Genomic DNA, 13,502 nt, shown 5'->3' on the forward strand with positions numbered 1-13,502 from the left:
ATCTCATCTAATAGCTGTGAAAAGAATTTTCAAGTACCTCAAGGGTACAGCTGATCTAGGATTGTGGTATCCTAGGGAATCAGATTTTAAGCTAATAGATTACTCAGATGCAGATTTTGCAGGATGCAAAATAGACAGGAAAAGCACTAGTGGAAGCTGCCAATTTCTTGGAGGCAGATTGGGTTCTTGGTTTAGCAAGAAATAGAAATCAATTTCCACATCAACTACAGAAGCAGAATATATTGCTGCATGAAGTTGTTGTGCACAGATTCTTTGGATGAAGAATCAGCTACTGGACTATGGGTTAAAATTTTCTAAAATACCCATTTACTGTGATAATCAAAGTGTTATTGCTATGACAGGTAATCCAGTTCAACACTCAATGATAAAGCATATCAGACTGGTACAGTGGAAGGTACAGTGGAATTGCATTTTGTCCCAACAGATCAATAACTAGCAGATATCTTCACAAAACCACTATGTGAAGCTACCTTTACAAGACTGGTAAATGAACTTGGAATGGTTTCAGGTTCTTTCTCAAAATCTGTTTAGTTTTTGTTCTCATACATCAGACTTTATGATCAGTGTTTACAGATTTTCTTATCTCAATGTAATATGTGCTTAAATTGTTACATATTAAACACTGCTTGTTATCTGATGTGATTCTATATACTCTGAGAGTGTTTTGAATGTTCTGTGACAATTCAATCCAATGAGGATTATTTTGTTAGATGCTGACTTAATAGTCTTTAACAAACTATGTATCCCATGTTTGAATTAGTTATTTATGTGGATATCAATAACACAAGAAAATTATGATTTTGATCTTAGTGAAATTTACTTTGTGTATCTTATTACTAAGTCACAAACTAGATTATTGCTTCTTATATGTCAAATTCTGATGTCAGTAAATCTTAAGGATGAACTACATGTTTGATAAGCCTCACTTATCTGAAGAAAATAAAAGAAAAGAAAAATTGAAATCAGGTACTCCTTTGAGATCTAGAGTAAATATGTGAAAGGGAAGATCCAAGTGCATTGCTGGTATTAAGTAATATGCATTAGAAAAGCAAATTAATTTTTCTTGGTGACTTTTCACATTCTCTGATTACTGGAGAAATACTCTGATAACAGCATAAATTCTGATGGCAGTTGTAACTGATTTACACTGAGAAGTCACTGTCTAAATAATTTCAAAATATGCATAAATAAGCACAAACAGTTGAGGTGATTACTTGCATAAATTTATTCTATAGTAGACTTCAAAATTAAAGAAAGATTTTAAGCACTTTTCTTACTTATTCCTTATTTCTAAGATATACTGAAGTTTATCAGACTTTACTCTTTATCTGATCATTTACACATACACGCACTATCACTCCATATGAATGATGAAAATTATTGTGGTGATTAAGTTGTTTCAGATAAACAGTTAAGCATTATTTGCATAAATTCTGAGGACAAGTTCTGATTATGTTCTGATAATTAAACTCTGAGGAAACCAATCAGTATTTGTGTGAAGAATAACAGAAACAGTCATTCACTTTTTGAGTACAGAAGCCATGTTCTGATGACCGTTAAATTCTGATAATATTCAAGTTCTGATGCAAATCCTGATGCTTTTGTGGCATTATATATTTACTTGACTTTTTTTTTAATATTTACTGTAACGGTCATATTATCAGAAAATATTTAAGTGAGATAAAAACATTGTTAATCATTTGGTTAATGGGTTGCATGCTTATTTTGGTAACCGCATGTGAGCAATAATTACTGCACGTTTACCGTGCCCACTAATAATGTTTTGAATGTTTACATGCTGCCAGGTGTAAGATTTCTGTTCTGCTTCACAAATATAGTCGTTGTCACGTGGAGAGTATAAATAGCAGAGTTAAAAGATTTTACAATCTTTTACCTACTTTTATTCATTTCTACTCTCTCTTATTCTCTCTCACTCTCTATTATTCTCTGAAGCTATTTTCTCACAGGCATTTTATCAAACACTTTATACACACACAACTTTTCACTTAATTTTTCACATAAATGGCACCTAAGGACCTTATCTATGATGGAGCCAAGTTTGTTTCCAACAATTACATGACTATTCTCAACAAGGACGAGGCTCCTTCAGAACTTCACTTCATTCAAGACTTTCTATATCGAAGTGTAATTGGGTATGCTCTGACCCAACCACAGATTCTCTCAGGCAAGCAAATTCTGAAGTTTTGGAGGTCTGGGGTATATGATGATGGTGGTGAAAATGGGTCCCCAAGTATTATTTTTTCAACAGGGGAAGATGAGCATCTGGGTACCTTGTCTACTATTCGACAAGCTTTGCATCTACAAGAAAACTGTACTTACAGTTCACAAGTTGGGGAGTCAGCTCTTCAAAATATGATGGCAAATCTTGGGTATGAGAAATCTTTGTCCAAGCTGGGACAACTGAAGAGGCCCTACATCAGGAGGGAGTGGAGCTTCTTTTTCGACTGCATTACCAAAGCTTTTACCAATAAATGCTCCAACTTTGATGCTATCCCAATAATGAGTCAGCAAATTGGGTATGCCCTTCTTAATCAAACTCATTTTGATTATGCTGCTGCAATTTTGGGTTTTATAGGTGATAGGATGAAAGAAGATAGCAACATAGTTTATTTTGCTAGATTCTGTCAGCTTATATATAATTGTTGCACCTCAAAACTTTAGTGAGACAATTGAACCCTTTAAACTTCACAAAAGGGCTTTCACAGACTTATTATCCGCTGATAATAAGAAGAATGTACTAAGACCCCTCCAAATTCCTCAATCTGTCAAACAATTCTTAGTAAATTCTGATCCTTACACATACAAATCTATATATCCTGATGTTGCACCTACACAGCCTACCAATTTTCAACCTCCACCAACCCATCCTTCCAATTCTCAACCACAGCCTACCATCAGAACCTACTTTAACCCAACACAATCCTCTCAACCACAATCATCAACACCTACCATCAGAACCCCACCTCTCAAATCTAAACCAACCTCTGGTACTTCTCAAAAGATGCCAGTTATAAAATCTGACACATCCTCAAGCCCCAAAACCAAAAGGACCAAATATGTTCCTCAATCTCCACCAAGGAGAAAGAGAAGACTGATTCTGAGAGATGAATCAGATGAGGATGAACAGGTCCAGGTTCCAGCATCAGAACCTGTGACAGTGGAAGCTGAAAAGGTAATTTTTCAGAAGGAGGTAGAAACTACTGAGGGTTCTGGCATTTTGAAAAGGAAAAGATCTGTAAATTCTGATAAAGATCATATCTCTCCACCATCCAGAAGATCAAAGAAGACAAGAGCAAGTGTGCATTTGGCACAAGTTCAATTTGAAGATGCTGGAGAAGCTGAGGAAAGGGCTCAGGAATCTATGATCTCACAAGAACCTACAGTAATTGAAGCCCTTCCAGCACCTGGAGAAATTCTGATTCAGGAATCTGAAATTCCTGAAGTTCACATATCAGAACCTGTGATTTCTCCACCTCACTCTCCAATTCAAGCTACAGATGATGTTGAACAACAAGAGATAAATTCTGAAATAGATATTCACAACTTGAATATTCCTATTATTCTCTATCTATAAGCTCCACCAGCAAAACAGTCAACACCTCCTGTTTCACCAATTCTACAGGATGAGAGACCATCAACTCCAATTCTTGATCTTGGCACTGAAGATCAGAATTTAAATGAAGCTACACCAGAATCTCCTTCAGTTACATACACTCTGGTGTTAACAGAAGATGATGAGAATTTATCAAGTTCTAGAGACAGTGCTCCAGCAAGTGTTCCATTTAATGCTCCAATTCTTGGGAAGGAAGCACTGCTTAAGTTTGTTGAAGAAGATGCTCCTGTTCCTTGGGAAGAAACTTTTAGAGGAGTTGAATGGACCAAGAAGTGGAATAAACCTGACTTCATTCCCAGCTCAAATATTCTGTCAGAACATATTTCAAAAGCTGATGAGTTGCTGACAAATTCTGATTTCAAGCACCAACTAAAAGTCACAGCTCTCAGTACTAAATCTCTTCAAGGTCTACACTCCACAACTCAAGAAAAGGTTGATAAACTTCAAGAATCAACTGATAAGCTAGACATGGAGATCAAACTAGACAAAAAGAGGTTTATCAGACCAATTCATGAGAAAGTGGAAGCTATTGAGAAAGTTCAAGAAAAGCAGTAGGCCCAACAAGATGAGGTCTTACAAAATCAAGCTGCTCAATAAATTTAATTAATTGTGATCCAATCTTCAGTGGAACTCCTTCTTTCTCTACTCCTATCAGATGATGTCAAAAAGGGGGAGAAGGTAGTTAAGTCCAAATGCTCAACTAGCCAAACTCTGAAGAAAAAGGATGATTCTGAAGATGACCAGGGAAACCCTAGCAAGGGCAAAGGTCAAGGTCAAGGCAAGCAAAGCAGCAAAATTTCTTCACAGAAACTGATTTCTGATTCTAGCAAATCTTTTACACAGAAGAATACAAGTTCTGAAAGCAAGTTCTGATAATCAAATTCTGATATCAAGTTCTGATATTCTGATTCAAGCTGAAAGTCAAGACTCTCGGAAGTTTTTACAAACTCTGAAGCTTAAGGGAAGGGAGACTACTGTCTACTATAAGGATCCCAAAATTTAGACTCTTGATGAAGAAATTTCTAAAAGATTATTTCTCAAGCTTAATCCTAGAATGGATTTAGAGACTCTAAAGGAGGAAGAAGCTAGATTTGCAGCTGAAAAGACAAATCCTAAGTCTAAAGCTTCTAATGCAAAGAAACCTCCAAGGCCTAAGGAAAAAGGCATTATGATCGAGGAAAGGTCAACTTCTGAGGCTTCAAAGCCCAAGACAAGATCACAAGTTGAAATTGATCCCAAAGAAAAAGGGAAAGCAAAGATTGATGAACCAATAAAGAAGCAGAAAATGAAGATTCCTCAAATTCTGATGAATCCTGTGTGCAAAATGGTTCAAGTCTTTGATGATGATGCTACTAAAGATGAAACTGTTGAAACTCTGAAAAGAAGAAAGATGACAGAAGAATCTAAGACAACCTTTGACATAGCTCAAGTCGTTCAGAGTGAAGATATTTCAGAACAACAAGCAACAGAAGAATCTGCAAATCCTGAACAAGTCATCAAGACATCAACCTCTAACAGAGCTCAAGTTGATTTGAACAAGATGACAGTTGATGATAAGAAGAAACTCCTATGGAAAAATGTTAATCCATCAGATCCTAAGAAAAGTCAACTGCTATCTAATTTCTTGACTGTTGGATTGAATGCCAGAGAAGTAAGAGACAAATCAGGGTTAGGATCAAGCAAAGCCAAGATAAAAACAGAAGTTGAAGTAATTATCAAAGATCCATTCTTATTAACTGACAAACCACTTGAGGAAGTTACACAGAAACACCTTGACAAGGTTATATATGTTTAAGTGGTACTGGATGCTCATGATAAGAGTAATGTCAAGGAAAAGCTGATTCCATTTCTTGAAGATGGAAGAACATACAGAATGTCAGAATCAGATGTGCTGAACAAATCTCTGAAAGAACTTCAATTTTTTCATTATCTTTTGGAGATAAAGTCGGAGATTACCAGAAGATGGTCAAATTTCATAATGAAGACCATAAGGGATAAAGCCAGAATCTCTGGATCAAGGGTTGCAGAATTTATTGCAAAAATAGTTGAAGATGATGGAAGTGAAATTTCAATGAAGAAGAATTCTGCTAAGATAGAATTTATTCTGAAAGAGAAATGTCTGTGCTACAATGAAAACTCTTCTCATCCAAGAGTAATCAGACTTGGTGATCGTTTAGAAAGAAATCACAATTCAGCACTTAGGACTGCAATCTACCAGATTGGAAGTCAAGATGAATGTTAGATATATTTGTGATGTCATGTCTAATGATGATTTGTGTTTAGTTTTCAGATCTTAACTAACCGGACAAATCAGGACTTAACTGGAAATCAGTACTTATACTGAAGTCAGAACTTAAGATATCAGAACATAAGTTGTCAGAACTTAAGTTATCAGAAGATATTTATCAGGAGATAATATCAGGACTTAAGGAGACTTTTAGATAAGGAAGGCGGCTGATTGAAAGGAAACAAGATCGAGACTAAAACAAGAAGAGATATGTATGAAGAACAATTCTATGAAGAATAGAATACTTGGAAGAAAAGATAACTAGTTGATATATTTTAGGATGTAGAATCATATTCGATATCAATTAGAAGATTATCTTGTAACTGTGTGTCAATATAAACACAGCATAGGGTTTACATTATATTTGTTATCTTAATCGAGAATATTATTCATTGTAACCCTAGCAGCTCTCATGATATTTGTTCATCACTGGGAGAGAACGGTTCCATTGTAATACTGTTTTATTAATAAGATTATTCTGTGTTTCATACTTGTGTTTTTAATTTAATTTGATTGTGCTAGACACTGTATTCAACCCCCTTCTACAGTGTGTGTGACCTAACAAGTGGTATCAGAGCAATCTGTTAACATACATACAGTAAAGATCCAAAAACAAGCATGTCTGAAGAAGCACAAACTCCAACCAAGCCCACCAAAACTGAAGAAACTCCAAAGACTGAAATCCATAATCGATATGAGACTATTAGGGTTCCCATACTGAAACCTTCTGAGTATCCCATATGGAAGGTGAGGATGTCTATGTTTATGGAAGCTACAGATCCAGAATACCTTGACAGAATTAATGAAGGACCACATAAGCCAACCAAGCTCTCTGTTGTAGTTGCAGATCAGCCAGCACAGACTGTACCAAAGGAGAAAAGTGAATATATAGCTGAAGATATCTCATCTATTGCAAAGGATGCAAAGGTAAGACATTTGCTGCATAGTGACATTGATAATGTCATGTCAAACAGGGTAATTAACTACAAGACTGCAAAGGAGATATGGGATGCCTTGGAGACAAGATGCCAGGAAACTGATCCAATTAAGAAGAACAGGAGGACTATACTCACTCAAGAGTATGAGCACTTTGACTCAAAACCTGATGAGTCATTGACTGGTTTATATGACAGATTTGTCAAACTCTTGAATGATCTGTCACTGGTAAATAAGGAATATGATCTTGAAGATACTAATCTTAAATTCCTTTTAGCTCTTCTTGAAAGTTGGGACTTGAAGGCAACTACTATAAGAGACAACTATGCTCTTGATGAAACTACTCTTGATGAAATTTATGGTATGCTCAAAACTCATGAACTTGAGATGGATCAAAGAAGTAAGAGGCATGGGAGAAAGTCAAGGATAGTTGCTCTTAAGGCTGAGGAGGAATCCCCTAAAGTGGCCGTCTCAAAGAAAGGAAAAGGAAAGGCTCTCATCACAAAGTCTGATACTGAGTCATCAAGTTCTGATAGTGATGAGGATTCAGAAACTGAAAGTCTATCTGAGATGGATGTTGATGAAGAGATGATGAAATTGTGTGCTCTTATGGTGAAGGGTATCACAAAGATAACTTACAGGAAATTCAGAAGGGGAAAGAAGTTTTCCAAGAAAAGTGGAAGTTCTGATAAGAAGGGATTCAGAAAATCTGAAGGCAAAGCTGGAAAGTCTGATAGAGGAGATTACTCAAATGTTAAATGTTATAATTGTGGTGAGAAAGGCCGCATATCTCCTGACTATAAGAAATGAAAAGGTGACAAAGGCAAGGCACTTGTCACAAAGAAGAAAAGCTGGACAGACATTTCAGATTCTGAAAGTAAGGTGAACTATGCTTTGATGGCAAATGCTGATAGCAGTTCTGAAGCTGTTGAGTTAAAGGTACCTCAAACAACTTATGCTTTTAATACTGATGATATTACTGAGTTGAGAAGATATCTAAAAACCATGTTCATTAGTTATAGAGATCAAACTTTAACATGTGAACGGTTAACTTCTGAAAATTTGGCTTTTAAGAAAAGGAATGACTATTTAGAAAAGGAGTTAGTTATGTTCCATCAAACTCAGAAAGAAAGAGATGATGCTTTTTATGTTAGAGATGAAGTGTTAAAATTGAATCAATCTCTAAAACTGAGTTAGAAAAGGAAAGAGAGATTATCAGGAGTTGGAGTAACTCTGGAAGAACAACTCAGAATTTGTTAAGTAGTGGAAACTAGAAAGAGGACTTAGGTTATGGAGATGATAAGATAATAAAGGAACTATAGAAATTGAGCCTATAGTTGTTAAACAAAAGCCAAAGGTAAATCCTGTTAAGTTTGTAGCTGTAAAGTCTGATATTGATAAATCAGAAGTTGAAGAGAAATTAACTTTTGATAAACCAAAACAGGATAAACCAACTGAAGTTAACATAGGCTTAATGACAAAAAAGCAGCTTAAGCATAAACTGAAAGATGTTAAGAATGTAAACAAGGTAAAGCCACCTAGGAAAAATAGGAATGGAAAGGAAGGTGTGAATAAAAGCAATGATTCTAAGCCTGTTCCTAATGCTCCTAGAAAGAAATGTTATAACTGTGGAAATTCTAACCATCTGGCTTCTTTTTGCAGGAAGAATAAAAACATAAACTCCGTACCTTCAAAATCAGGAGTTAAGAGTCAGTCTGTTAGATATAGGACACAAAATCCTTGTTTTCATTGTGGTAGTTTATGGAATTCCATTTATACTTGTAAGGAATATCATAGTTTGTACTATGATTATTATCAAATAAAACCTTCTTTAAAGAAAGTTAGCATTGTTCCTTCTAGTGTAAGTTCTGATGCAAAGTCTGATACTGTAAATGCTGATAAGAAAAATGTTAATATAAACTCTGATGTTAAATCCGCTGCAAATGTTAACAAATTTAATAAGGCCAAAGGATCCAAGCAAGTCTGGGTCCTTAAAACTAATCATTAGTGGTCTTTGTGATTGCAGGGCAACAGGAAAAACATCCTAGTTCTGGACAGTGGATGTTCAGGACATATGACTGGAAATAAAGCCTTGCTATCAGACTTTGAGGAGAAAGCTGGTCCAGGTGTTTCTTATGGAGATGGTGATTAGTGGCATTTTATACCACTTAGAACGTCTTAAAATGGCTTAAATTGGTGTCTTGAAATCAAGTATTTTGTGTATTTGATGCGTTTTTCTAGTGTTTATGCATTTCAGGGTATTAGTTGCATTTCGGGGGAGGAATCATCAAGAATAAGCCTTGGCATGTGTTCACCATTGCGAGAGGAAAGGAATGGGCAGATTACGGCGAAGAAACGGAGCAAACCTGGATTTTTTCCAGTAGAGGCCTGCGTGCCCACGCAGCAATGCTGAGTGGCCGCGCAGCAACCTGCGCGCCCGCGCAGCTATGCTGAGCGGCCGCGCAGGGTCGGGGAAAAAGATAAATTATTTTGGACTTCTACTTCTGTTTGGCTTCCAACTTCTATGTAATCTGAGTTTTATGGGACTATTATATAAGTAGATTTGAGACGTTTTCACAGAGAGTATTAAGGGGATTATGTTTTAGATTGTGTTTTACGCAAGAAGCGAAGGAGATAAGGAAGAAGACCGATTTAGCACACCGCAACGAAGAGGAAGCATATTTTCTTATGATTCTTGTTTCATTGTAACGTTGGATGCTAGTTTTCTTGCTTTGACTTATTTACTCTTGTGACGTACTCTGTTTTAATATAATTAGTTTAGTTATTATTTTCTTGTGTTGTTTATCATGATTTCATATGAACCCATGATGGCAATAAGTTCTATTATGGGCTAATCGTGATCATGGGGTTGCAACGGATTTATTATAGAATTCTTTAGTTAATTGTTTAATACTTTAGTGTGTGATGATTGCATGATATCTAGTATTGGTTGTGCGTATTCGTCTTATGTGCGTCGCGAACATATAAGATAGGGTGTTAATCTCTTGTGAAGCGACGGTGGATCTTGAGATTTAGAACTTGCCATGCTAGCATAGGTTCATGTACGTTGTGCATGATTAGTGGGTAATTCTAACAGTTTTATTTGCCCTATGTAATCAAAAGGAATAACTTGTGCTTAAATCATTGTGTTGTCAATTTCTGTAGACATATAGGAACTCAACATAATTGATGACTATTCAACTTCTATCTTAATTGTGGATGCTTGGTAGAATGGTATTAGTACAATGAAAGTTGGCTTTTATCAGTTTCGTGTTATTCGATTAATATCATCACTGTCACATGCTAAAGGTAATAACAATGGCTATAGAAGGAAGTAATAATGAAGTTATGATCTCATGAGTGTTTTATTATTGATAAATTGAAGTGTTAGTTAAGTGGTTAATTAAGTAGTTAATTATAGTTAATATTTAATCAACAATTTTAAGTGTTATTATCTTAACATTGAGAAGTAATCATACATTGGTGAGTGAGTTTAATTAGAAAATAATTTAGTCTGAGTCTCTGAGGGAACGAACTAGAAAGTATTCTATATTACTTGCGAACGCGTATACTTGCGTGAATATTAGCGCGTGTTTTCGCCCTAACAAGTTTTTGGCGCCGCTGCCGGGGACTCGGCGTATTTGTTTAGTTTATGTACTTACCATCATTGGTCATTAGGACTCAGTGATTAGGACGTAGTAGTTACTTACTCTTTTCGGTTGTGTTTCAGGTACTTTAGCAAGCGTTTATGCAAACTCGTTCTCGTGTTCGCAAGAGGACTTTAGATACAGCTGAGGAGACAGACGAAGTTCTTGATATTCTGGAGAAGTTATATTTTGAGGATTCGGATTCAGGAACTGAGCAGAAAGAACCAGTAAACATGGGAGATCATATTTTTCAAGCTGATCCAGCTCTTATGGATTTTTCTCGGCTTAAAATTGATGACATTCAGTCAAGCATCCTTCATCCGGCTATTCAAGCTAACACCTTTGAAATCAAGCCGGGCACTATTCAGATGGTGCAGAATTCTGTTTCTTTTGGAGGAGCGGCAACTGAAGACCCCAACATGCACATAAGGAATTTTGTCGAGATCTGCAGCACTTTTAAGTATAATGGCGTGACTGATGAGGCTATCAAGTTGAGGTTTTTCCCATTCTCACTGAGGGATAAGGCTAAAGACTGGTTACATTCTGAACCAGCTGGGTCCATCACTACGTGGCAAGATCTTGCGCAAAAGTTTCTGGTGAAGTTTTATCCAATGGCGAAGACTGCTGCTATGAGGAGTGCTCTTACTCAGTTTGCGCAGCAACCTACAGAATCTATGTGCGAGGCTTGGGAACGCTACAAGGAAATGTTGAGAAAATGTCCACATCATGGAATACCGGATTGGATGGTGATCACTGGTTTCTATAATGGTTTGGGGGCCCAATCTCGGCCCATGCTCGATGCAGCAGCTGGAGGAGCCTTATGGGCTAAAAGCTATACTGAGGCGTATAATTTTATAGAGACGATGGCTGCAAATGAGCATCAAAACCCAACTCAGAGGATGACGTCAGGCAAGGTAGCAGGTATTCTGGAAGTTGATGCAGCCACCGCTATTGCAGCCCAGCTCCAAGCGCTATCAATGAAGGTTGATTCTCTGGCTACGTATGGAGTTAATCAAATAGCTATGGTTTGTGAGCTTTGTGCAGGTTCTCATGCTACGGATCAGTGTTCTCTTGTCAACGAATCTGTTCAATATGTGAATAATTATCAGCGACAACAGCAGCCTGTGCCAGCGACCTATCATCCTAACAACAGAAATCATCCAAATTTCAGCTAGGGGAATAATCAGAATGCTATTCAGCCACCATATCAGCAAGGAGTGAGTAAACAGTTTAACCCACCTGGATTCCAGCAACCACAACAGTATGCTACAAGGCAATCATATCCTCAACAGGGAAGTGCAGCTGCACCTACTAGTGCTGATTTTGAGGAACTTAAGCTGTTGTGCAAGAGTCAGGCGGTTTCTATCAAGACCTTGGAAAATCAAATTGGTCAATTAGCCAATACAGTGCTCAATCGTCAACCTGGCACTCTTCCCAGTGACACAGAAGTACCAGGCAGGAAGGAAGCTAAAGAGCAAGTCAAGGCTATTACCTTAAGGTCTGGAAAAGTAGCTGATGCTGAAAAGGCAAAGGAAGTCGAAGCTGAAGTTAGAGATGAAGAATCTAAGCAAAAGGAGAAAGCGGCGGAACCAAGGAAGACTACTGTTGAACACACTCTGCCTGAGGCTAATACAGGGGAGAAACAGCTCTATCCTCCACCACCTTTTCCTAAGAGATTGCAGCAACAAAAGCTGGATAGACAGTTCGGGAAGTTTCTGGAGGTGTTCAAGAAACTTCACATCAATATACCTTTCGCTGAGGCTCTGGAACAAATGCCTAGTTATGCGAAGTTTATGAAGACTATTCTTTCAAGGAAGGTGAAACTGGATGACCTTGAAACCGTTGCTCTCACGGAAGAATGCAGCGCTGTTCTGCAGCAAAAGTTACCACCAAAACTGAAAGATCCAGGAAGCTTCACCATTCCTTGCACCATTGGCAATCTAACTTTTGACAAGTGCCTTTGTGATTTGGGAGCAAGCATTAATCTGATGCCGTTGTCGATCTTTAAAAAGCTGGATCTGCCTGATCCAAAACCCACATACATGTCGCTACAATTGGCTGACCGTTCCATTACTTACCCAAGGGGCATAGTTGAGGATGTGCTCGTCAAGGTGGATAAGCTCTTCTTTCCAGCAGATTTTGTTATTCTGGATTTTGAGGAAGATAAGAAGATTCCCATAATCTTGGGAAGGCCTTTCTTGGCTACTGGTCGTACCTTGATAGATGTGCAAAAAGGTGAACTTACTATGCGGGTCCAAGATCAGGATGTGACCTTCAATGTATTCAAGGCAATGAAATTCCCTACAGAAGATGAGGAGTGCTTAAAAGTGGATGTGATTGATACTGCGGTTACTTCGGAACTCGATCACATGCTAATGTCTGATGCATTGGAAAAGGCCTTAGTGGGGGATTTTGACAGCGATGATGAAGATAGCAACGAGCAATTACAATATCTGAACGCTTCTCCCTGGAAGCGAAAGCTGGACATACCATTTGAATCTCTTGGTACTTCTGACCTCAAGAATGCTGAAGGGAAGCTCAAACCATCAATAGAGGAAGCACCTACCTTGGAGCTCAAACCATTACCTGGACACTTGAGGTATGCTTTTTTAGGTGATTCATCTACGTTACCTATTATTATTTCATCTGACCTTTCAGGTAGTGAGGAAGACAAACTCTTAAGGATTTTGAGAGAATTCAAATCGGCTATAGGATGGACCATAGCAGACATCAAGGGGATAAGTCCTTCATATTGTATGCATAAAATTCTGCTAGAGGAAGGTAGTAAGCCAACTGTGGAACAGCAGCGAAGACTGAATCCCATCATGAAGGAGGTGGTGAAGAAAGAAATTCTGAAATGGCTAGATGCAGGCATCATTTATCCTATTTCTGACAGCTCGTGGGTGAGCCCCGTACAATGTGTACCTAAGAAGGGAGGTATCACTGTGGTCGCAAATGAAAAGAATGAGCTCATCCC

General features: G+C 37.6%; 1 non-coding gene across 1 annotated transcript; it reads right to left on the bottom strand.

Annotated features, from left to right (window-relative positions):
* Positions 1–11,151: 11,151 nt before the first annotated feature.
* LOC141681488 (small nucleolar RNA R71) lies at positions 11,152–11,258 on the bottom strand. The gene has a single exon (XR_012558918.1). It is a non-coding gene; the product is annotated as a small nucleolar RNA R71 (small nucleolar RNA).
* Between the last annotated feature and the right edge of the window lie 2,244 nt (positions 11,259–13,502).

This window comes from Apium graveolens, chromosome 8 (genome assembly GCF_009905375.1).
Source record: "Apium graveolens cultivar Ventura chromosome 8, ASM990537v1, whole genome shotgun sequence".
Lineage (NCBI taxonomy): Eukaryota > Viridiplantae > Streptophyta > Magnoliopsida > Apiales > Apiaceae > Apium > Apium graveolens.